The sequence below is a fragment of the Phasianus colchicus genome, chromosome 38 (genome assembly GCF_987193195.1).
Source record: "Phasianus colchicus chromosome 38, bPhaCol1.hap1.1, whole genome shotgun sequence".
Taxonomy (NCBI): domain Eukaryota; kingdom Metazoa; phylum Chordata; class Aves; order Galliformes; family Phasianidae; genus Phasianus; species Phasianus colchicus.
In genome coordinates, this window is record NC_143473.1 from 216970 (window position 1) to 242076 (window position 25107).

General features: G+C 50.7%; 1 long non-coding RNA gene and 2 pseudogenes across 1 annotated transcript; 2 read left to right on the plus strand and 1 right to left on the minus strand.

The window, feature by feature from the left end:
* The first annotated feature begins 39 nt into the window (after positions 1 to 39).
* Positions 40 to 3129, plus strand: LOC149913337 (uncharacterized; annotated as a pseudogene).
* Positions 3130 to 4915: 1786 nt separating this feature from the next.
* On the minus strand, positions 4916 to 9952 carry LOC149913338 (uncharacterized). The gene is made up of 4 exons (XR_016461299.1): positions 9571 to 9952; positions 6057 to 7279; positions 5825 to 5930; positions 4916 to 5184 (listed from the first exon to the last, which is right to left on the minus strand). It is a non-coding gene; the product is annotated as an uncharacterized LOC149913338 (long non-coding RNA).
* A 560-nt stretch (positions 9953 to 10512) lies between these two features.
* LOC149913339 (uncharacterized) lies at positions 10513 to 14789 on the plus strand (annotated as a pseudogene).
* Positions 14790 to 25107: the final 10318 nt, after the last annotated feature.

A 25107-nucleotide genomic window follows, 5' to 3' on the forward strand; every position in this document is an offset into this window, starting at 1 on the left:
TGATCCTACCTTGTGCTATCCCTGCAGACGTTAGAATACTTTCTCTGCCACTCTTGAAACCGTAAGAGGTCAGATGATTTCCAGCAGCACACAGCTGCCACACACAGCCATGCTGACCACGGCAGGCTGCAGCTTCTTCTTGCAGAGTCCCGTAGCAGCGGGTGACCGCTACAGAAAAGGGGAATTCCACCGCTGATGTTCTCCATCCTTCTTCTGCACCACCATGCAATCCTTCCTCCCCGTGCTGCGCTGCTGTCAGAGTTCTTTGTCCATTTCTCGGGGTCGTTGCAGCAACTGTTCCAAATTTCTTTACCACTGTCCCTACTGCTCCAACTGACCCAATCTGGGACGCCTTTTTGTAAGGAATTCTGTGTTCATTCTGCAGCTGACTTGGACTTCTTCTCCCATGTCCCCATTCAGGAGTTGATCTGCTTCAGTCCATCCCAGCTCCATTCCTGGTTCAAGCATCCCTCCTTGCCATCAGCCTGGCTCCAGTCCCTTCCCCAGTCGCAGTGGGATCGGTTTGTTCTGTTCCCGTCCACTTAGAGAAACAGAAGCTTCCTGCCCACCAAACCTTGCAACAGGCATTTCCCTACAGAAGCATTCACGTCCTTCTTCTGGCCCCTTCGGCCAGTTCCCAGCTCTCCAAACCGAGACGTAGGGCTGCAGCCCAGCCCATGTCTTCTTTGGGGCAGCTCTGGGGCAGCGCCACCCCGAGGCGGAGATGCCTTTTCCCCACACACAGCTGGTTCTATGGCCACATGGGGTGAGGACACGGGGTAGTGGGTCACGTGGGGGTCCTGCAGGGTCACAGAGTTGTGGGGTGACATTGGGACAGATGGGGTTCCGGCTCACAGTGATGGGGCCAGATGGGATGGTAGGGTTAGATGGGGTGTCATGGAGTTACGGGTCACATGGAGTTAGATGGTGGGGGTGAGGTGGGGGCAGGGATCCCAGAGTTCTGGGGCCACATGGCAGCGGGTCGCAGCGTGATGGGGGCAGGCAGGGTCAGGGAGTCACAGGGTGGTGTGGGGCTATGGTTCACACAGGGCCGTGGGTCAGGTGCAGCCATGGGGTCACGCACGTACAGGGTTATGTAGTCATTTTGGGTTATGGCTCGTGTGGGGTAATGGCTCATGGCCCCACCTTTGGGCCACAGGGACCCCCAGTCCCCTCTCAGGAAGAAGTAAATCCACTCCAACACTGCCCCACAACCCCCTTTTTACCTCAAACCACTCCTCACATCCCCACCTTCCTTCTGTGTCCCCCTATCCCAGTGTCCCACCTGCAGCGCACATCCTGCCTTCTCCTGGACAGCACTGTGCTCCTGCAGGCTCTGTTGTCATATCCATCCCATGGGCGTATATCCCCCACACCCCACCACAGAGCCCATAACTCCTCCAGGAGCTCCTCAGACCTGGTGCACCTCCCCCACAGCCAGCCTGGGACCTCACAGAGCCCCATAGTCCCCAGCAGCACCCCTTATCCCTGCTCTGGGCTCCCCTAGATCCCCCCTATTTCCTCCTTCGGACCTCCCTAACCCCCTTGGGTCATCCCTTGGATCTCGCAGACCCCCACAGTCCCTGGCAGGACTTCCATCACAAGTCCAGGACCCCAATAGCCCACCTGGTGTTGCTGAACCCAGTGTCCTCAGTGAGCTGTGCCACAGTGCAGCACCCTGAGCCCTTCTGCATTGCTGCGGAACGGGACACACGCAGATCCCAGGGCAGTGGACACTGCTCTGCATGTCACTGCTTGGCCCAGGAACTCCTCCCCTGTGCTGTCTGTGAAAGTCTTTTCTTTGCTCCTGGCATAACTTCCATCTCCAGAGCACATGAGGAGTGTCCCTCAGACTGTGGCTCCTGGTTAACCCCGCTGCGTCCAAACGAGGAATCCTGTAGCAACCCACATCTCAAGATGAGGCTACAGCTGTGCCCCAGTGCCCTCATTAAAGAGAGGAGATTGAATTAGCATAACAGGACATCTTTCCTTCTGACATTTCCCACCGTCTGCATGTTGGCTGTGCCATGCAATCGGCATTTGGTCATAGAGCTGTGAGTGCAGGTATGTGTGCATACGGGGTGTGCAGAGATGGTGTTGAACATCAGAGTGTGCACAGCACGTGTCTGTGCAAGGCTGGAGCTGCGCTCGTGTCTTCATGCATGTGGGTGTGCAATGGGGTGGGTTTGCACATGTGTGTACATGAACGTGGGTGTGTGCATCAAGGTCTTTGCACGTGGCTGTGTGGTTCTGCTCACATTTGCACGCACATGGATGGAGTGTGCACACAGGGCTGTGTAAGGATGTGCTTGCAGGTGTGTGAATGCACGGGGAAGTCTTTGCATGTCGGTGTGTGGTTCTGCACACATATGCGCACACAGAGCAAGGGAGCAGTGGAGGTTCCTTGGAACAGGAGATTCCTGGGAGAGGTGGAACTCACATGAGAGTGCTGGAGAGCACAGAGCTTGGAAGCACAGCTCCACAGCACTGCGCTCTGCACAACAGCCTGCAGGATGGCATGGAGCACTGATAGAACCAGGACAGAATCACACAGAATGACCCAGGTTGAAATGGATCTCAAGGATCATCTCTGTCACCTTCCCACCACAGGCAGGGCCTCCACCTCCACATTTAATACCAGCTCAGGCTGCCCAGGGCCCCATCCAGCCTGGCCTTGAACAGCTGCAGGGATGGACAGGGCATCCACAGCCTCTCTGGGCAGCTGTTCCAGCACCTCACCACTCTCACAGCAAACAACTTCCCCCTGACATCCAACCTCAATCTTCCCTGCCTCAACTTCAAACCATTTCCCCTTGTGCTGCTGTTATCTACCCTTTCAAAGAGCTGTCTCCCCTCCTGTTTCTAGGCTCCCTTTAGGTCCTGAAAGGCTGCGATGAGCTCATCCCGCAGCCTTCTTTTCTCCAAACTGAACAAACCCAGCTCCCTCAGCCTGTCTTTGTAGGGGAGGTGCTCCAGCCCTCTGATGATCTTTGAGGGTCTCCTCTGGACCCTCTCCAACAGCTCTCTGCCTTCCTTGTACTGAGGGCCCTAGACCTGGAGGCAGTACTCCAGATGGGGAGTATGCGCCGCCTCAGCTTCTACAGGTGGGTGTTTGGGGGGGGGCACCGAGGAGCGGACTGGGCTTAAGGGAGCCGGGGGCCGCATGCAGCTCTGCTTTGGCCCCGTGGGGCTTCTGTGTCGCTCAGAACCTCTGCTTGGTGGCAGGAGGTGCTGTGTCCCCCCCCAGTGGTTCAGACACAACCTCCCCAGTCCCTCTTTGTGACCCCAGGGTCACACCCTCCTCTGTGGTCCCCCTCCCATCTGACTATTGGAGCCCCCTCCTCCCTACAGTTCCCCATTCTGATCCCTGCAGTCCTCCTCCACCCCCCACCTCACTGCCCCCCTCAGTTCCCCCCTCATCCCCATTCTGACCCCCAGGGTCCCTTTCCTCCTTCCCTTCCCCCGTCCCACCCCTCCTATTCCGCCATTCTGATCCTCATCCCCCCCCAACGTCCCCTCTCAATCCCCCATCCAGAATCACAGAATCACACAGTCACTGAGGTTGAAATCACCAATAGCTCTCACTAATCCATGTCCCTCAACACAACGTCTCAATGTTCCTTGAACACCTCCAGGGTCGGTGACTCCACCACTGCCAGAGCAGCCCATTGCAGTGCCCAACCACTCTGTTGGAGCAGTAATATTTCCTAACATCCAGCCTGAATCTCCCATGGTGCAACTTGAGGCCATTCCCTCTCATCCTATCACTGTTACAGGAGAGAAGAGACCAACCCCCAGCTCACCACAGCCTCCCTCAGGAGTTACGGAGGGCAGTGAAGTCTCCCTGAGACCCTTCTTGCAGTGAGGGGCCCAGAACTGAGCACAGCACTCGAGCTGCAGCCTCACCAGAGCTGAGTGCAGAGGGACAATCACTTCCCTGCACTGCTGGCAGCACCGTTTCTGATACAGGCCAGGATGCCGTTGGTCTTCTTGTCCACCTGGGCACACTGCTGGCTCGTGTTCAGCAGAGTGTCAACCAATAACCCCAGGTCCGTTTCCTCTACACTGACTTCCAGCTGCTCTGCCCCACACCCATGGCGGTGCCTGGGGTTGTTGTGGCCAAAGTGCATCTCCAGTTGACCAGGAAGGCTGACAGATGATGGAAAGCAGCTTGGCTTTTCACCTCCACCAGCTCTCCCAGCACTCTTGGATGAATCTCATCTGGCCCCACGGACTTGTGGCAGTCCAGGTGGAACAGTAGGACTCTGTTTCCTCCTGAATTGTGGGGGGCGTTATTCCGCTCCCCATCCGAGACTTCCAGGTCAGAGAGCAGAGAACCTAAGAGCTTTTTTTTCACCCTTGGCACTTCACATCCCTTGTGCACTGCAGTCTTCCCTTCCCTGAAGCTGCTCTCCCCATAAATTGTTGGCAGGGGTCTAAAGCCACCAGTCCTGCAGTTAGGATTTTGTGAAAGGGGTGCACCATTTGGTGTTGGGGTGCAATTTTCTGTTAAAGGAGTTAAATCTTCGGGCCTTGGGTTCAGGCATTTGCTAAAGGGGTGCAGCCTTTTGTTCTTGGGGTTATGCTGCTTGGCAGCATTTGGCCTTGGGCTTCTGCTTTTAGTTTTCATTTCTCCTGTTTTGCATCTCTATGCCTCTCCAGGACTCCCTAGCAGAGACACTTTTTCTTTGCTGCAGCCTTCATGGACAAACTCCACTGAGCACAAGAGATCTGTGCAGACGCAGCAGCAGACATCTGTGCGCAGAGGGACACTGCTCATGCCATTTCTCCTCCTAGCTACGTCTCGTCCCACTCAGTGTGTCTTGAGGGGGTGAATCTCTGTCCACCTCCTGAGTCGCGCCTCCCCTGGTCAGCAAAGGGTCACTACTGCAATGGAGTCATCCAAACTCAGAGGAATAATACACATCCATTTATTGAGAGCTTTCTTAACAGCCAGCAACAACCAATTGGAGGTAACACTGGCCAATGGGCTAATTGCAATGAATAAGCGGTAGAGGTAAACAAAGAGTCAAATAAGAGATGGCAAAGAGAAAAGGCAGAAAATGGGGAAAGAGGGACAGACAGCAAAGCACTCGTAGATCCAGCCACGTGCCGGTGTCAGGTGTGGATCTTCAGTCTGATGGGTCATCGCAGGTGGTGCTGTTCAGCTGGCAACGACGATCCCTGCATTCCAAAAAACAGAGACTTAAAGTGGCAGACAGAAGAGTGCCTAACAAAGATGTAAAGACAATTTCAGCTGTGGTTGGTACTGATGGGTACAACCAACCACACAAGGCTGAGCACGCTCTCCTGTCTCTATTCCAATTCTAGAAATACCCAGCACAGCCCCGTATTCTCTTGCTTTCATTTACTTCCATGAGCCATTTTAAAATGCACGTCGCTATAGGCTGGCTCAAGCTCTAGGGCCTAAAGCCACAGCCTGAGAGGCTTACACCAGCCCAGGGCCTAAAGCCACAGCCCGAGAGGCCAGCACCAGCCTAGGGCTTAAAGCCACAGCTTGAAAGGTAGAGAGGCTGGCATCGTCCCCAAGGCCTAAAGCCACAGCTGGAAAGGCTCGGACCAGCCACAACCCCAGTCCCGAAGCCACAAACCCCAGCCCAAGAGGCTGGCTGACATCAGATCCAGTGTCAAAACATCCCACGCAGTGTTAGCTGGGAGGGGAATTGCCCTCTGCGCTAGGAAGCAGACTGAATGCCAAGAGCTGTGTCTGAGGAACAGCCACGATCAGGTCGAGAGCTTGTGGGTCAAATCAAGGATCGGTCCGGTAAAGGGCACCGAGTGGTTGGGGTCTGCTACAGCCCACCTGATCAGGAGGAGGCTGTTGACGAGACTTTCTTGCTTCAGCTGCAGGAGGTGTTGTGCTTACAGGCTCTTGTCCTGATGGGGGATTTCAGCCACCCAGATACCTGCTGGGAGAGCGGCACAGCGGGTGGCAGACAATCCAGGAGATTCCTGGAGTCTGTCAAGGATAACCTCCTGGTCCAGGAAATAGATGGACCAACCCGAGGTGAAGCCTTACCAGACCTGGTGCTCACCAATGCAGAGGAGAGTGTTAGAGAGGCTAAGACTGGAGGCAGCCTGGGCTGTGCTGACATGCCTTGGTGGAGTTTGTGATCTTGAAGAATGCAGGCCTGGCAAAAAGTGGAGCAGGACTCTCAACTTCATGAGAGCAAACTTCTGGCTGCATGGTTTCCTCTTGTGCTTTACTGTCACCTTCCTTTGTGCCCACCACTGATCTGCAATGGTAAGTAAGTAAGTAAGTAAGGCCTGAGTGGCCAAATGTTGGTCCGTGCAGTCCATGATGGTGCTGCACATGGCCTGGTGAGTATTTTGCAACCTGCCCCTGCGTCTTCCTGCCCACTCTGTAGCTGTGGAACTGACAACCTCGATCTTTCTCCCACCTCATTACCTGACCCAACTCTGGTCTCTGATGGAAAAAGAGATCACAGCATTTAACGGGAGCTTCTCTTATCTGTTTGTGATTCTAGATGACTACACCGGTTCTTTTAAGCCAGTGTTCTGGTCAGACACAGCTTTTGTTCCTGAGGTGGAACGCAGAGGTAAATCACTGCCAGGACAGAACCTTTCAGGCTCCCCCTACCGTTCTCTTTTCCTCCCCTCTCCGTCTCCTTTCAGTTCTCTTCCCCTCCCCGTCCCCAGACAGTTCCACACACAGATTGCTGTGTATCAGCACAGTGCCACTGCAGGACCAGCACCTATGGGTGAGACGCTGCTGTGTGGAAGGGAGAGGAGGGTGCCGTGGAGCGATCCCTCGTTGTTCCCATCTGGAGATGGATATGGATGTGTCTGACACGAGCTGCTCTGTCCTGTTTGTTTACAGATGCGAGTGGAGATGACTGGGATGCAGAATCCCAGCCGGCTCCCCGGACGGAAGCTCTAGCAGATGGCATGGGTATGTCATGGCTTTTTACTTCCTTTGCGAGCTTTCACCTCACAGCCCTAATGTCAGCCAGCCACACCTGCAGGAGTGAGAGCACAGAGCTGCACGTGCGTGCCCTGTCCCTGCACCATCCCTGGTACCATCTGTTCCTCAGATGGCACTGTGCCATCACGCAGTGACACAGACTGTGGTGTATGATGGAAAGCTCTCATGGTTCTTTGCTTGCAGAAGTGCGTCCAGAGCAGAGCTGCTTCCCGTGCCGGACTCCCGCTGGTATCCCAGGGGTGGGTAGTCTGTCTGGGTGGACTTCACCAAACAGAGTGCTATGTTCAGTAGCTGGCTCATCCTGTTCAGGTCCTGTGGGACAGAGAGGGAAGTTGGTAAGACAAAGATATTTTCAGAGGTTTTCTCACATTCTACAGACAGTCACGATGGAGAATGCAGCTCCTGGTGGGTATATTTCTGTCTGTTTACCAGAGGGCTCGGAAACCAACATTCTACACATGTGGAAAACACCGATGTCTTCTGAGAAGTAGTGCCTCCTGAAGATAACATCTTCCTGATGAGAGCAGATATTTACAGTCCCACTCTGCTTCCTTCTTTCTAAAGAGATCAACTGAGAGCCTGTGGATGAGCCTGAGTGTGTCAGGAGGACAGCAGCTGCATGCTGCTCTTCTCCCATGAGGACACAGAGGACGTTCAAGTGGCTGGTGCTCCACTTCAAGGTAAAGGCCATGCACAGAGTTCTGTGGCTGGCGGTTAGAGGTTGCTCCCCTCCCACCGGCTTCCCAAGGACTTAGGAACTTTGTCCTTTGGGAACAAAGCCGCCTGAACCACACTCAGCAGACGGCGAGAAGCAGCAGCAATCTTCCTCCCACAGTCCCTGCATCCCAGGGAAGCGTTGTTCCAGGAGGCCACAGAAATGAAACACAACATTTCATGGCAGTGTCAGAGCTCTGATGAGATTGCCAGTCAGGCACAAGGCGCAGCAGTGACCACCATTGTTCCTTCAGGTTGCGGGTGCTGAAGAACACGCAGCTCATGAAGAACATGCAGAAGCGCACAGCGTCCCTGTGGAAGATGTCTCCATGTTCTCCTCCAAAGGCACTCTGCTTTGTTTGCTTTGTTTGTTGCTGTGCTCCTTGTAAGGATTCTGTACTGCATTTGTATCCAGCAGCAGAGGCAGAAACACCAGTGAGCTGCTCCACCACCTCCATCCCACCACGCTCTTTATTCCAGCACCACTCTGTGTGGTGCTGGGAGGAAGGAGAGTGGGAGGCTCTCCCGTGCCCTCAGCAGTTCCTCTCTCTGCAGGCACCTCATGGAATCTGCCAAAGCCCAGTGTGCTGCCCGCAAGGGTTCATGGCATCTGGACAACGAGCCGGCCCCAGACAAAGCAGAGAACAGGTGGGCTCGGCCCCAGCGGCCTCCACATGTGTTAAGACATCCAGCCTAGGTGCTGTGGAGCCCCAGCACATCCTTCCCCTCAGACCAGAGAGCACCCCAGCTCCGCTGTCCCCAGCGCAGCCCCTGTGGCCCCCCAGCCCAGCCTACATCCCCCTGGCCACGCAGAAGAGATCGAGTCGCCCCAAGCCCCGCTGGGCACTGTGACCATCCCTGCTCCCATCCTCCAGCAGATGGCAGCCGTCCCCCTGGCGTAGGGTGCGGGGACCACATCCCACACCTGGACAACCACTGCTGCCGCCAGCTGAGGCTTTCCAGATTGCTCGTGCAATAGTGAACAAAAGAGCTATTTCTTAACTCTGCTGGCTGTGCCACATTCTGCTTAATTCTCCCAGAATACATTTACACTGGCTTCTCTTCAGAGCAAGAAGTTTCCACACTACACCTGCGCAGTGCACAAGTCATAGCGACCTCGTAGGTATTTGAGATCATGGAGCAGATCTTCCCAGATGATGTGTTAAGGCAGCTGAGAGATGAAGAAGTGATCCAGGACAGCCAGCATGGCTGCACCAAGGGCAGATTGTGCCTGATCCACCTGGTGCCTTCTGTGATGCAGTGTCGGCACTGATGGACAACAGGAGGGCAATTGATGTCATCTCCCTGGACTTGTGCAAGGCCCTTGCTGTGGTCCTGCACCACTTCCCTCTCTCTAAGTTGCAGTGCTTAACCACCCCCTCTCTGTATAGACGTTTTTCCTGATACCCAACCTGGCACAACTTGAGGCCATTCCCCTCGTCCTGTCACTGGTGAGAAGAGACCAGCCCCCAGGACCCGACACTCAGCCCTATTGAATCTCATAGTTTGCCTCAGCCCACTGACCAATCTGTCCAGGTCCCTCTGCAGTGCCTTTCTCCCCTCCAGCAGATCAACACTCCCTCCCAGCTTGGTGTCATCTGCAAACTTACTGAGGATGAACTCAATCCCCTCATCAAGATTATTGATAAAGACGTTAAATACAAGTGGTCCCAGCACTGAGCCATGGGGGACACCACTCGTGACTGGCCGCCAGCTGAGTTCAGCTCCATTGACCACAACTCTTTGGGCCCGGCCATCCAGACAGTGTTTCACCCAGCAGAGCGTACGCCCATCCAAACCATGGGCACCTAGCTTCTCCACGAGGATGTTGTGGGGGACAGTGTCAAAGGATTTACTGAAGTCCAGGTAGACCAAATCAACAGCCTCACCTTCATCCACTAAGCGGGTCACCTTGTCAGAGAATGACATCACGTTTGTCAAGCGGGATTTACCATTCGTATGATCTCAGGAGGCTTTAACCCAACTGCTGAAAGGATATGGAAAGGACACATGAGTATGTCATCCCCGTGTCACGGTACGTCATAAGCCCCGTGCATGTTCTACGTTTCTTATGCCCTCCATCATTCTCACAGCCATACACGGGGCTTTGGGGAGCCGACGTTTCCGTTGTTGTTGGGGGTCCTGCTGCCACCTTGAGGTACTGAGCCGAACTGCCACCGTCTGTGTGAAACGAGGAAAAAATACAATTCTGAACCCACAGCACCTCAAAGTCCCTTCGAGACACCCCGACCACAGCCCCCGCTGCCCCTTACAAACCTCAGGAGTGCCAGCAGCACCTCGTGCCTTAGGATGGGGTGCATTTTCGGTGCCTGGTGCATTTCGCGAGGATGCGCTCATCTCCTGCATCGTGATCATTGGCAAAAATGTCCAACGGCACTGACCAGAGCTGGGGGCTCAGCGCTGGCACGCAGGGAAACCTGCTGTGCTGCAGCGTGAGCCTCCGGCACTGCTGCTGGGCACCGCCGGGCACAGCCTGGCTCCGTCCTCTCCGCACCTCCCTGCGGGGACTGATGGCCGTGCCCGGGATCCCCCGAGCCTCCTCTTCTGCAGGCTGAGCCGCCCCAGCTCTGCCAGAATCCCACCCCAGCCATTTCCCACGCGGTGCTGAGGAGGGGAGGGGATGCGGGGGAAGGAAAGGCGCTGGTGGGTGCAGTCCTACGACACGGCCATTTGAGCTGCCCTGTCCTCACCCAGCGGTGGGCACAGGGATGGGGGGGTCTTTGGAGCTGCAGATACGACTGCACACAGAAGCGCTGAAAAACGAACGCTAAACATTTAATCGTTGAACACACAGAGCAGTAAACAGAGGAATGACCGCGTTCCCAACCAGCTCCCACCCTGACAATCATCCCCCCTCGCGGCTTCCCTCCTCGGGGCCAACTCGAAGCGGCTCCACGTCGGCTTCACGCAGCTCCGGGAGCTGCGCGCGGGGACAGACAGACGGGCAGATGGAAAACGGCACCTGGGGACTGCAGCTGCGGGGCAGCAGCCGAAGGCTCTCGCTGACTCCGTGCCGGACTCGAACGCGCCTCGATCCGCGCGATCTCTCCCTCTCTTTCGGGGCTGCCCGGCTCAGCCAGGAGCCGCTCCCGGACGCCGGCGGGTCCCGCCGCTCGCGGTCAGCCGCCGCTTCTCGCAGCCCGGCGGCGCAACGACGGCGGACGGCTCGGTTCCGACGGGGGACGGATGGGGCCGGCGGCGGTGCCCCGCGCCGCCTTCCCCCGACCGCCCGGCGTCCCCGAGGCACGGGGCAGGCGGATGCGGGGACCCGGGGCGGCGGGGACCCGGGGCGGCGGGGACCCGGGGCGGTGGAGCGGGCGGTCGGGGGAAGGCGGCGCGGAGGCACCGCCACGTTCCCCGCACGGAGCCCCGCGGCCGCGGCCGCCATTGGCGGAGAGCCAGCGCTCGGCCCCGCCTCCTTCGCTCTCCCATTGGTCGGTCCGCCGGATGGGGCGGGCGCTCCGCGCGGGGTCCTTTCCGTCGCGCCGTCGCGCCGTCATTGCGTCATCCTCGCGCGCGTCCCGCCCGGCCCCGGCTCAGCTGCCCGCGGCGCCGCTCCGCTTCCAGGGCTCCGGGGCGGCCGGGCCCCGGCTGCGGTTGCGGGAGGAGGAGGGCGGGGACGTGGGGGACCGCAGCGAGCCCGCGCCCGCGCCGCCACGCCCTGCCCCGCTCCGTGCGGGCCTTGCTGGAGAGCGGCAAGCGCGGGCTGGCGGCTGCCCGGGCGCAGGGGGGGGAGCGGGGCGTCCGGGCGGGCGGCGGGGCCCGGCGATGGCGTGGGGAACCCGCTGGATACGGGCGGCTCCGGGGCACCTTGGCGTCCCGCTGCAGGCGGCGGTCGCGGCAGTTCGGTTAGTTCAGCCCCACGCGGATCGCCTTCTCGGGCTCCTCGCTGGGCGCCGACGGCCGCGCTCCCGCCCGGGGCAAGCGGTGCCGGCCCGAGGCCGGCGCTGTGCGGGGCGGGGCTGAGCGCGGGGCGATCAGCTGCTGCTGCTGCTGCTGCTGCTCGGCCGGCTTCTCGGCCGCCTGCGCAAGGCGCGCTGCTGGCTCGCGTTCAGCCGAGCGTCGGCCCGCAGCTCCGGATCCTTTTCCTCCACGCGGCCTTCCGGCCGCTCTGCCCCAAGCCCGCAGCGATGCCTGGGGTCGTTGTGACCAACGTGCGGGACCCGGCGTGTGGTGGTGTTGAACCTCGTGCCGTTGGCATCAGCCGTCAATCGGCCTGACCGGAGCCCTCTGCAGGGTCTTGGAATCCTTAGGCAGATTATAGGAGGATGCCAGAGCCGAGGGGCGATGGGAGGCAGGGAGGGGAGCATCCTGCCGTGCCACCGGCAGCCCGGGGACCACGTGCTGTGGGTGCCGGCATGAAGCTCCTCCATCCGTCAGCACAGGAGCAGCAGTTCTGGCTGCAGCGGCAGGAACTCAGCGCAGCCCTGCAGAGAGCGGTCCGGCAGCACGAGAAGAAGATGACGGCCGTGGAGTGCGAGAGCCTCAGCAGCGTCTGCAGCCCGCGAGGAGCTGAGCGGGGCTGGGAAGAGGAAGTTTGGATGTGGTGCTCCAGGACATGATTTAGAGGAGGGTTGTTAGAGTTGGGGTACTTTGGTCAGGTCGTGGTTGGACGCGATGCTCTTGAAGGTCTTTTCCAACGTGAGCGATTCTGTGATTCTGCAGGGACACAGTGTGTTGGACTGCTGTTTGTTGCAGAGCACCAGCACAGGGCAGGACTGGGGACTGGGAAGATCACAGAAACACCAAGGTTAGAGAAGACCTGTAAGATCATCCAGTCCAACCGTCCACCTATTACCAATAGTTCTCACTAAACCATATCCCTCAACACGAAATCCAAAAGTTCCTTGAATACCTCCAGGGTCGGTGACTCCACCACCTCCGTGGGCAGCCCATTCCACTGCCTGACCACTCTTTGAGAGAAGTAGTATTTCCTAACGTCCAGCGTAAATCTCCCCTGGTGCAGCTTGAAGCCATTCCCTCTAGTTCTGTCACCAGTTACATGAGAGAAGAGGCTAACCCCCAGCTCACTACAACCTCACTTCAGGTAGTTATAGAGAGCAATAAGGTCTGCCCTGAGCCTCCTCTTCTCCACACTAGCTGCTAATGGATCGCTCCATTAATGCAAAATTGCTGTAATTAAGAGCAGGTAAATGCTCCTGCACAAGACTGGGCACTGAGACCTTTGTGTCTGTGGGTGATTCTCCAGCAGGTTCTGTGTTAGCTGCACGGGGCTGCTTTCCTTTCTAAGGCTTGGGAACAGATGACAGCACTCTGATCAGAGTGATGGTGTCCTGCTCCGAAAAAGGATCTTTTTAGATCTGCTCTTCTTACCTGTATCCTCTCTTCTGTTCTGCCCTCTTTCTTCTCCCCTCTTGTTCATCACACTTCTCCCCCTTACAAGCTCCTCTCTTCCCTTTTTCCTTTGTTCTGCTCAATCTTTTCTCTCCTCTCCTTCTCTCCTCTCCTCTTTGTTGGCAAGAGGGCTCCGAGCTCCCTTGCTGGTGCGGAGAGAGAGGCTCAGACTCCCTTGCTGGTGCAGAAGGAACGATGAAGGACCTTTACTGAAGATGCTTACAACCTTTTATACCCGTGCAACAGCAACTTACATGTAGGAAGCAGGAGCCTCGTGTGTGTTTACATCTGGCTCAAGTTACTGCTAAGCTTCTTTACTCATTAGCAAGATAATGACTTTCTTTATCCCACATCTCCCCCTTCGCTATTAAGAGAAAAAGAAGCACGGTTCAAAAACAATCCTAAAAGTAGCTAAACTAAAATTAATACACTGAACAAGGATGGGTTCTTTAGAGTACAAACAGCAGTCCATATTAACCAGTCCCAACGATTCCAATTCTTATGATTCCTTGGTGACACAGTTGACAAAGTGCATCTTGTCGCTGTGAGTCCAAACCACTGATGAAAGTGCTGTGGTCACGTTACAGCAGATGATGAGACGGATGGCCAGACCCCCCAGATTCACATGAGCACCCACTGGACACCCCAGGACTCCTCTGGGACATCCCCAGACCCTTCTGGATGACTCCAGGACCACTCAGACCCACATGAGAACTCCCTGGACCCTACCAGACCCTGCTGGGCCATTTCCCAATCAGCCCAGGGACTCCTCAGAGCTCTTGGGCCCATAGTGGGAACTTCCAGATCCTTCCATGGTGCCACAGGACCAACATGGGGACTCCCTGGACACCCCAAGGTCCCGCTGGGATATCTCCAGACTCTTCTGATTGAGTCCAGAAGAGCCCCCTGGAGCCCCCAAACCTCTCTAGGATGTCTCATGCAGATCCTTCTGCATGATTCCAAGGGGGGGGTAAGAGGGGATAAAGGAGGGTGTGGGTGGGGCGAGAAAGGGGTCAGTGTGGCTTTTTTGGGCTGGAAAGGGGGGTTGTGTGGAATCTAGGGGGGGAAGGTGTGAGTGAGTGGGACTGCTGTGGGGTGTAAAGAGGATCTGGTGATGGAGGGAGAGGTGGAATGGGGAAACTGGGGAGTTGTGGGGAGCTTCTATAGTAAAGGAAGTCTAGGGGCAGAGTGTGGGGGATGGGGGGGAAAGCAGAGGTTCTGACACAGTGCCTGTTCAACAGCTCCCCTTTGTGTCCCTTCCCAGGGAGAAACCACACTGCCTGAATGACACTGGGCACACAGCTTCCTTCTTAGCTTGACGTCAAGACACCTTGCTGACACAGATCTTCTGTAAGAGACGCAAGGTTAGTTTGGAAATCCGTGAGCTTCTCTAAGGTCATGCGTTACATCAAAGATCTAAAGGTAATCACAGAATCATAGCATAGCCTGGGTTGAAAAGGACCACAATGACCATCTAGTTTCAACCCCCTGCCATGTGCAGGGACACCGTCCACCAGACCAGGCTGCCCTGAGCCACGTCCAGCCTGGCCTCGAATGCCCCAAAGGATGGGGCATCCACGTCCTCTATGGGCTACCTTTTAAAATGCCTCACCACCGTCTGAATGCAAAACGTCCCCCTGATATCTAAACTAAATCTCCCCTGTCTCAATTTAAAACCATTCCCCATTATCCTGTCATTATCCACCCTCGTAAACATCTGTTCCCCCTCCAGTTTAAACGTTTCCTTCAAGGCCTGGGAGGTCTCCCGGAGCCTTCTCTTCTCCAAGCTGAACAAGCCCCGGTCCCTCGTTGCACCAAGAATGCCTCGGCGGCTGCATTTCCCTCGTCCCCCACCAGGGGGCGCTGCTCCCCATCCAGCTCAGCACGCACCCTGCGCTCACTTCCAGGGGGCGTTCTCAGCAGCGTGCGCCCTTTGCACCGGGCAGCCCGGGCTGCGCTTTACTGACGTGCTGCTCGGCCGCGTTCACAACGTGTGCTCCAGTCAGCCCGCAGGCTGTCGGCTTTTCAGCGTCTATTACACAGCCCAGTGCCGGAGCTGGTGTGCGCTAAAGGCACCTGCAGCTGCCGGGACAGCCTGAAGAAAAGCCTCGGGAGGGGTTTGCACGACCCCAGGTGAGCCGTCAGCCCGGCGCTAAGCGCACAGAAGGGAACGCTGGAAGGGCCGCTAGAGGCAGATGTTGCCTGCTGGGTCCCCGAAGGGAAACTGCGGGCTGCCGGGGAGAGAGAGGTGAGTGGAAATTCCCCCGTTGGAGGCTTCACATTCAGACACTCCAAAGGAGGAGTTGAAAGCTGCCATCAATCCATGCATGCAGAGCTGTGGAGCGGGATCATCTCGTGTCTGCCGTGGCCCAGAGGGAGAAACGCACTCCCAGCTGGGCTGTGTTACAGAGAGCCAACCGGGCAGCAGAGCACGCTGAGCTCCTCTGCTCACTTCCTCACTGTCCCAGCTCCAACCCCTTCCTGTGCCTCTCGGAGCCCAAGCCGGGCTGCAACACGCCTGGGAACCGCTGCTCCCCTCGTTGCAGCCCGTCTGGCCCAGCAAACCTGCCGTGCTGGGCAGGAGCTGGAGCCGGGACCGGGCTCCCGCCTGGGCTACAGCAGCGCCGGTTCCGCCCCGCCCGGTGCCGCTCCCCGCTGCCCTCCCACCGCTGCTGGCAGGGGGCAGGAAGCGTGCGCTCCTGAGCATGGTTAAGCTCTCTACTTTACGAGGGCCAGCTCTGCTGTTCACTTATGTAGATCTACTGACTTTAAGATCATCCAGAAGGAACCGCCCTCGGGGTAACCGGGGGTTTGTGTCCGGAGAAGACTGCTTCCTTTTCTATTGCATTTTCTGTGGGGCAGAAGTGGGCTCCAAGTTTCACTTGGCAATGTTTAAACTCTACACATCTTTCTGCAGGGGATGTTCCTCTGAACTTTGCCGTGATCACAGCCGCATCTCTTTCCTTTGTGCTGGTAACCCAGCTGCACACATGAGCAAAATTATTTCCTCCGCACAGCCCAGTGCCGGAGCTGGTGTGCGCTAAAGGCACCTGCAGCTGCCGGGACAGCCTGAAGAAAAGCCTCGGGAGGGGTTTGCACGACCCCAGGTGAGCCGTCAGCCCGGCGCTAAGCGCACAAAAGGGAACGCTGGAAGGGCCGCTAGAGGCAGATGTTGCCTGCTGGGTCCCCGAAGGGAAACTGCGGGCTGCCGGGGAGAGAGAGGGGAGTGGAAATTCCCCCGTTGGAGGCTTCACATTCAGACACTCCAAAGGAGGAGTTGAAAGCTGCCATCAATCCATGCTGAAGTGTAGCATCGGATAAATACACAGAAACAAAGTGTCGCTGGGAATAAAAGGAAAGGCATAAGAATGAGGGAGAAGCGTAGTGCAGAATGCATGGACACAAGGAGAAGTCAGAACCGCTCCTTTGCGATGTGCGCAGAAGAAACCGCTTCTTGATGAAAAGCATCCGGCTGAAGTCGCCCTTTCTCGGCATGCGAGAGAGACGAGACCGCTGCTGAAGACAGAAAGCGGCATTCGGGGAGAACCGCGATTTCTTGGCCAGCAACTGCAAACTCTCCGTAGTGGTTCAGCGACAGTGCTGCTTTCGACCCAGGAGAGCGAAATATCGAAATTGCTATGCAGAGAACGTGCGATTTCAGAATACTGCATTTCCTGAAAACCGGGGTTTTTTTCTCCGTAGGAAAGAATCCACATCTCTCAACTTTCTGTAACGTCCTCCCTGAAAGCAGCACGTGTGTCTCTCCTGGAACTTCTAGCTGCCTTATTAGAGGGGCTTTTCCCTTCTACTCTGTTCGTCACAGAATGCTGAAGTGTAGCATCGGAAAAACCGAGAAAAACGAAATGTTGCTAGGAATCAAGGGACAGACATAAGAATGATGGAGAAAAGCGTAGTGCAGAATGCATGGACACAAGAAGTCAGAACCGCTCCTTTGCGATGTGCGCAGAAGAAGCCGCTCGTCCAAGAAAAGCATCCGGCTGATGTCTGTCTTTCTCGGCATCCGAGAGAGAAAGACGAGATCGCTGTTGAAGTCTGAAAGTGGTATTCAGGGAGAAACGCGATTTAACGGGCAGCAACTGCAAACTCTCCGTAGAGATAATGTCATTGGATTGGAGAAATGTGGTATTTCGGGGAGATAATGTCCTAATTTGGGGAGAAGATGCCGTTCAGTGAGGGGGAAGCATGCATTTCTGAGCGAAAATCTCCTATTTAGGGTGAAAGTGTCATCTTGCTAACCAACTTCATGGAGAAATTATGAGGTATTTTTATGAAACCTGGTATTCCCTGGAAAGAGTATATCTGTGATCAAATGCCATATTTCTGGGAGAGAACATCTGATGTGGGGGGGAGAAGGTCACGTATGTGTGAGAAAGCTGGTGTTTCTTGGAGAAAATGCCAGGTATTGGTGAGGAAACAGATGCTAGAGAGGGAAAAGGCCATCCCTTTGGGAGAGAAGTGGTATTTCTGGGAGAAAATGCCCCAAATCGGGGAGTAAGTGTCATCCTGAGGCGTGTCATGGAGTAGATTTGGGAGGAAATGGAGGTGTTTCTAAGAGTAGCGGTACTTCTGGGAGAAAATGTCCTCAGTGGGAAAGACAGTGTCCTCTTGAGGGAAGAAAACAGGTCTTTCTTACAGCAAATGTCATCCAATTGGGAGAAAATCTCCTCTCTTGGGGAGAAAAGTGGTCTTTCTGAGAGAGGGTGTCCTCTTCTTGGCTGCAAGTGTCCCATTTGGCATTGTCATGGAGGCTTTTTGGGGAGAAAGCGTGTGGCAGTTGTAAGAGAAGGGGTATTTCTGGGAGCAAATCTCCTCTTTTTGGAAGAGAAGGTGAAATTTCCAAGGGAAAAGTGGCATTTCTGGGAGGAAATGACATCGTTGAGGGAGAAAAGTGGGAATCGGTGGGAAAGAATATCTTGTACTGGAGAGCAACGGCGGTCTTTTTGGTGTGCCAAGTGGTCTCTTGGGGAGAAAACGTGGTAAATAGGGGAGACAATGTCCTCTGGAGGAGTGTCAAGTAGTATTTGGGAGAGCAAACGTCAGGTATTTCTCGGAAACCGGCTGTTTCTGGGAGATAGTAGCAGACTTGGTTGGAAAATGACATGTGTTTGTCAGAAAGCTGTTTTTTTTTTGGGAAAAAGTCCGTATTTTGAAGCATACGCAGGAATTTCTGGGTGAATGTATGCCATCTTTGGGAGAAACCTGGTCTATGTAGGAGTAAATGTGGTGTATTTTGGAGAAACCTGGTGTATGTGGGAGAAAAGGCCATTGTGATGGGAGTAAGTGTGATCTTGAGGAGTGTCAAGTAGTATTCCTGGGATGAAATGGGAGGTGTTTCTAAGAGAAGTGGTATATTCTTTTTGGTTTTGGGGAGAAAATGTCCTATTTTGGGGGGCAGAAGCTGGTATTTCTGTGACACTGCCATCTTGATGGGGTAAGTGTGATCTTGAGGAGAGTAAAGCAGCATTTTTGGTAGAGAATGGGAGCTATTTCTTGGAGTAGTGGTATTTGTGGGGGAAAATGAGTTCTATTGGGGATAAAAATGGTCTAGGTGTGATAAAATGCCACATTTCTGGAAGAAACTGTCCTCTTGAGGAGTGTAATGTTGTATATTCGGGAGGAAATTGAAATATTCATACGAGTCCTGGTATTTCTGAGAGAAAATGTCCTCTGTTTGGAGAAAATGTCGTCTTGAGGATTGTATAAGAAGAAAGCTTCATATATTTAAGAGACAACTGGTATTTCTGGCAGAAACACATTTGGGAGATGAAACGGCCGTAGGATTGTTAGGAGTGTGAAGTAGTGTAAATGGGAGGAAATGTGAAGTATTTGTAAGAAAGCTGGTATTTCTGGGAGAAAAGATGGTATGATGGTATTTCCGGGGGAAAATGTCCTCTGTTTCGGGGAATGCTGGTATGTCTGGAAGGAAATCTAATTTGGGAGGAAACTGTGATATGAAGTCTAGAAAAGTATGATGGTAAGTCTCATCCTGTGGAGTGTGAAGTAGTACTTGTGGTAGAAAATGTCATCTGTTTGGGAGAATGGTGATATTTGTGGGAGAAAAGATCGTATTTTTGTTGGAAAAAGTCACCTTTGGCATTGTCATATAGTATTTTGTGGATGAAGCGTGAAGCATATCTAAGAAAAGCTGTTTTTCTGGTAGAAAACTTCATCTGTTTGGGGAGAAGGCTGTTTTTTCAGGGAGCAAGTCTCCTTCTTTGGGGAGGAAATGTCCTCTTTTGGATGGCCGAGTAGTACTTGTGGGAGGAAATGCCACGTATTTGGGAGAAGGGTGGTATTTGTGGGGGGAAATGGCATAGGTCTGGTAGAGAATGTATTCTTGAGGATTAAAACATGATAGTTGTGGTGGAATAGATCATGTGTTTGGGCAAAAAGCAGTATTTCTGGGAGCTAATCTCATTGGATTGGAGAAAGCTGGTATTTCTGGGAGCTAAGGTGTTCTTTTTGGAAGAAGATGCCATCCTCTGGGTGAAAAACGGGAATTTCTGGGAGAAAATGTCATCGAAGGAGGAGAAAGCTGGAACTTCAGGGAGCAAATGAGATAAATGAGGGAGAAAAGTGGGAAACGGTGGGAAAGACTGTCTTGTAGAGGAGAGCAACTGCGGTATTTTTGGTGTGCCAAGTGGTCTCGGGGAGAAAATATGGTAAACACGGGAGAAAATGTCCACTGGAGGAGTGTCAAGTAGTATTTTGCAGAGAAAATGTCAGGTATTTCTCAGAAAAGTGCTTTTTCGGGGAGACTTGATCTCTGTGCTCAAATGACATATTTCTGGGAGAAAATGTCTGATGTGGGGGGGAGAAGGTCATGTATCCGTGAGAAAGCTGGTATTTCTGGGAGAAAATGCCAGGTATTGGTGAGAAAACAGATGCTTGAGAGGGAAAAGGCCATATTTTTATTTTTTCTATACATATATAAATGTAAGAAAAGGCCATCTCTTTGGGATCTGGTAAGAAGTGTATATATAAAAAAAATAAAAATAGGTATGTTGCTTCCAGACCGTGTTCTTCTACTTTTGAATTAGTTTTGGCTCAAAAACTTCCTGAGTCATGTGGTTCTACTGCATATTTATTGAACTTTAAATGGCTCTTACATATTATTTCCCAGTTTACATTCTTAACCCCACAAAAGCCTTCAGTATTGATAGCATTTTAGTAATAAGCTTAACAGATTGTCATCCCTTTTCCATGCATAATCTCTGTTTTTCTTTGAATCTATCATAATTTGAAGCATAATATATCTTTGCTGAGACTGTGAAAAGTTGATCTCTCCATACTCCATGTCACATGCTGCCAAGAGGTCACCCCGTAGCCTTCTTTTAACCAGGCTGAACAAGTCCATGTCCCTTAGCCTGTCTTTGTAGGGGAGGTGCTCCATCCCTCTATCATCTCTGTGGCTCTCCTCTGGACCTTAACAACTCCCTTTCCTTCTTGTATTGGGGGCCCCAGACCTGAACATAATACTCCAGATAACGCTTAATGCTTGAATCTTTCTACAAATCTGCTCATTTATGATTAGCTGCTATGATTAGCTGTGTCAATGCACACAATGGTAAAATATTCTTACATTCTAAGAAAACATGTCTATTTAAAATTCAGAGTTTAGATAGAAATATAGTGTCTAACTTGTAGATGTCTGAACTGATGAACATTCCTCTGATTATTAATGCAGTAATGCAGCATCTCATTTGAGCCTAAAGAGTTCTGGTCACTCACTCAAATATTTCAAGCACTCGGATGTTTGATGTAGCTGTCAATAGGAATTGCAAAGTCAGAGCTCCACACAACAGATGTCCAGGGTAGCCCTATGGATTTAATTCTGCTTTCTGCAATATAGCTTCACAAGGCTGTGATTAGAATCAACCACTTACATATTCTTATCATTTACTGCATTAGTGCATTAGCAAATATGCAAGTCAGCCTTCAGCTTTTCAGTTTACAGATGATGCGCAATGAAAGCAGAGCGGATTTACTGATTAACTTGTTGGAATAAAAGATACTACAACGTTGCTTCCTTTTACAAGCACTTCTCAGATGTGATCAACCAGCTCCTAAACACATGCAGTGACTTAAGATGTCTTAAGATGATTTAAGACATGTGAGACACAAAAGGATTTTATTTTTTTTTTTTTTTTGAAGTAGAGCCAAAGAAAATGAGCTACAGTTGCAAAATAGACTTTCAAGTTGTAAAATAAATATTCAAACAATTTATTTAATACTGGCTACTTTATAAATATCTTACACTGAAACCTGACTTGGGTATATTTTGATTTAGAAATCAAATTTAATGTATGAAAAGTTAGTATAAAAGCATTTTATTTAAAGCATAGGTTTTGCTAGCAACGATTAAATGAGGGACAATAAGAATATAATATGTGGTTGTTCTGGATTCCCTGAACACAGTACTCCAGTAGCAGTCATAACCATTTTTTCTTTAACAATCTTTCTTTATTATTTGCTTTCATTTTTTTTTCATGTTTTTTTTTTTTTCTTCTATTTTTCTGTTTATTGTTCATATATCCAGATTAAGTCTTTAAAATAAAGTCCTTTGTGCTAGATTTTGAAATTATTAGTGGAGTACTAAGTGTTTTGAGTTGTGTTATTTGACTTTGGTGATTGTTTGCTATTCTAGACCAAATGGGTGTAGTTTTTGGTATGTTTGTTCCCAAGAACTAGTATTCTGTCATCAAAATTACTAATTGTTATAAATTATGAAGTGGATATGAATTTGTATATGCACCATCTACTCTTTATGACCCTATGGTCCATTATACCTGAATTCAAATATAAAAATAACCATTATCAGAACATTTGATTAGACTTTTATACAAACTTGTCTAATCTAAGTACATATTGCTAGAAGATAAATGGATAGTGTTAGGACAGTATACATCTCATACTGAAGTGTTTTAGGAACCTAGGACAAATTATGTTTCTGAATTTAGGTATCTTTCACCAGCTGAGGCACACTCAGGCATTTTGTCTGTCCAGCAGTTGTTGTCTCATCTCATACCTCCTTCACATCTACAGAGCTATAGGGATGTCTTTGTTACTTAAGCATCTCTGGCACTAAGTACCCTAATTCAGCTTTTCTAACTAAACATAGTTTTTACCTCAGCTCAGAAATGCATCTCATTTCTGAAATGAAATGCATGCCATTTGCATTTCAGTTATATCTAACTAAAATGTGTATTATGTTGAATATGTGTTCAGAAACATATGTAATGAATTCAGACTTCTGTGTCTCCTTTTCTCTCTATCTACTGTGTTTAGGATTGAACCTCTAATGGTAGATGCAGTATGTCAATGGTTTACAGGCCAGTTCAGCCTGGTTCCATGACTAATGGGTCAGGGGGACCCACAGACCGACACCTTGGGAAAGGGGGAAGGGGAAAAGGGGTAGAGAGGGTAAAGGGTAGAGAGATGGGCCTAAAAATGAAACAACAATGATCTGAGGAGAAAAGTTGATTTACTAAATGAGATATTGAAATGCAAGATAACACAATATAATATAATATAATCGAAATGGAAGCTAAGAAATCAAATAAAATGAGAGTGTCCAAAAAACAAAGGCCTTACTCTAACGCTGAAGGTGAGATGGCTAGGGAGCACACACGCTGTAGAGATGAGCGGAAAGGAAAAAGGAGATGTCTCATGATTTGCAAACAGTTTTGTTTTCCCATCCAAACAGAAAATAAAAACGTAAAGTTCTCTGGGCTATATAGTTGTCTTCTGAGACAGCTATACCTAGAAATATCAACAATCCACAGAACTGGAGCATTAACTCTTTAACTCCCAGTGCACTACTTGATGTTAAGATGTGAAATACCAATTACAAAAATCCTGAAACTGTGATACAGTTGAAATGCCCCATCCCTTGCAGTGGTTGTATGATGTGACAACCTGTATCGGAATGTTTAATTTTGCAAGCTACAGCATCTGACTTACAGGGAGAGATTTCTTCTGCTTCTGATTGCTCAGAACAAACCCATCAGGGAGAGATACATTAATCTTCTGTGATGCAGACCCAAACACGAAAAGTTAGCTAGCCTATTTGCTGTCATTAAGGAAATAAATAAGATTGACTGTCCCATTGCATCCACAGGAGGGGACTTCAGCTCTTCTGTGAGATGCTCAGTAGTGCTCCTTCTCAATGTTTAACACCATCTGCCTCTCCAGTGTGGCATTAAACACAAATCACACCAGGACTACAGCAAGCTATTGGGAGAAAGACTCTACTGGGATTCCTGTTCTTCCTATAGCCCTCCTGGATGCCACAGGAGTGGCTGTTGTCTTATGTGTTGCCTCAAGTGTTCTAATTTCAGTAACAACAGTAACACTTGAGATAGACAAAGTAAACCTCTTAAAAAGCCCAGAGAAGTCATCTGCTGCTTGAGATAGCTTGCAAAAGAAAATTCAGTTGTCTATAAACATGTTCTTTGTCACTCTCTACATTTCTTGGACATGGAGGTTGCTAATGATTTTGCATACATCAGTGCAAGTGCAATTCACCGTAGTTCTGACATACAGTCTAATTGGCTTTAATATATAATTTTATTTTTTGAATGCTAACGTTTATGTAATGACTTTCTAATTGATTTTTTCTTTATAAAGGACCATTGATTCATTCCCTTCAGTGAAACTCAGTTAACTTTCTAAGAGAATTTATGAAAAGAAGGATGTGCTACTGCTACTTTCTTTCTACCTTTCTTTCTCTCTTCTATAAAATGTGTTATTTCTATTCATAAGCAAGCTTCTGCAAAGATAAACAAAGCTAAACAACTGTGCTTTATGTATGAGTATGAAATAGGTTCCTTATAAAAAATGTGTCTCTTCAAAGATGGATTGAGCTCTTGTGGCACTCTTCCTAAAAACTACATATTCATCATGTCTTATGATGTATTAGCATGACAGCTATTTAACATTTGTAACAAGTTATTCTAAGCAATCAGACTGAATTGTACACAAATTATACGAACTGATGTTATTTTACAAAAACAGAAATGATAAATTTTAAATGGAAGCATAAGCTATGGTGTTATCACATTGTTTATGTCATTGTGAATTAAGTTACAGCTGATTTTATATGAAGTACAAAGACTGTGAGGAAGTTTTCTGTTATTGTACAATATACAATCCCAGCTAGATAATAAGTAATGAGACTGATAATTGGAAACAAAAACAGAATAGAAACCCACACTGTTATTTAAGTCTGATTTTTTACACCAGTGACAGAGGAAGAAGATCTAATTAAAAAATATGCCAGCACGTTTAAAACCAAACCTATACAGATATTGCAAATTAGATCACATTGTCATTTTGCAAGCTGTTCCAGACAAACCACCAGTTTGGCTTAATTACGTGATTACTTTGATGTTCTGCAAGTGTATCCGTTTCATCATAATTTGCCAGGAACTTGCAAAGGAGATGACATGCATAACATTGAACTATTCCTTAATACAAAGCAAAAGGCACAATGAGATCCAATTCCTAGAGGATCAAAACAGATATAGCCTAGGTGAAAATAAAGCCTATTTTAAAGAGTAAACATTATTAACTATTGGATGATCTTCCGTAGGGTGTTTGTCAATTCTGTCTTCCATTACTATAAGTTTTGAAATTAAGAGTGAATAACCTTCTAAATGTTTCACTATGACCCTGACTGAGAACTCATTAACTGAACTGTTTCATAGGAGTCTGTTCTGTGTCTACTAAACTTCTTACTAGATTATCATAATGCTCTCATTTGGACAGTGAGTCTCTCTTTTAATAAATAAATAAATAGTAATTATTTATATTTTATATTTTAAGAGAGATGTAAAAACAGTGCATCTATTGTTTTTATTTTTAAAGGATCAGTACAAAAATTTGTACTGAGAACAGACTTCTGAGGGTATAATGGATATTATCTCCTTTTTACAGACAGAATGAGTTTCATAGACATTGAGTTGTTAGGTCTAAATTCAAACAGTATGCGAGCAACAAAATGAAAACTTCCAACCACCATTCCTGGC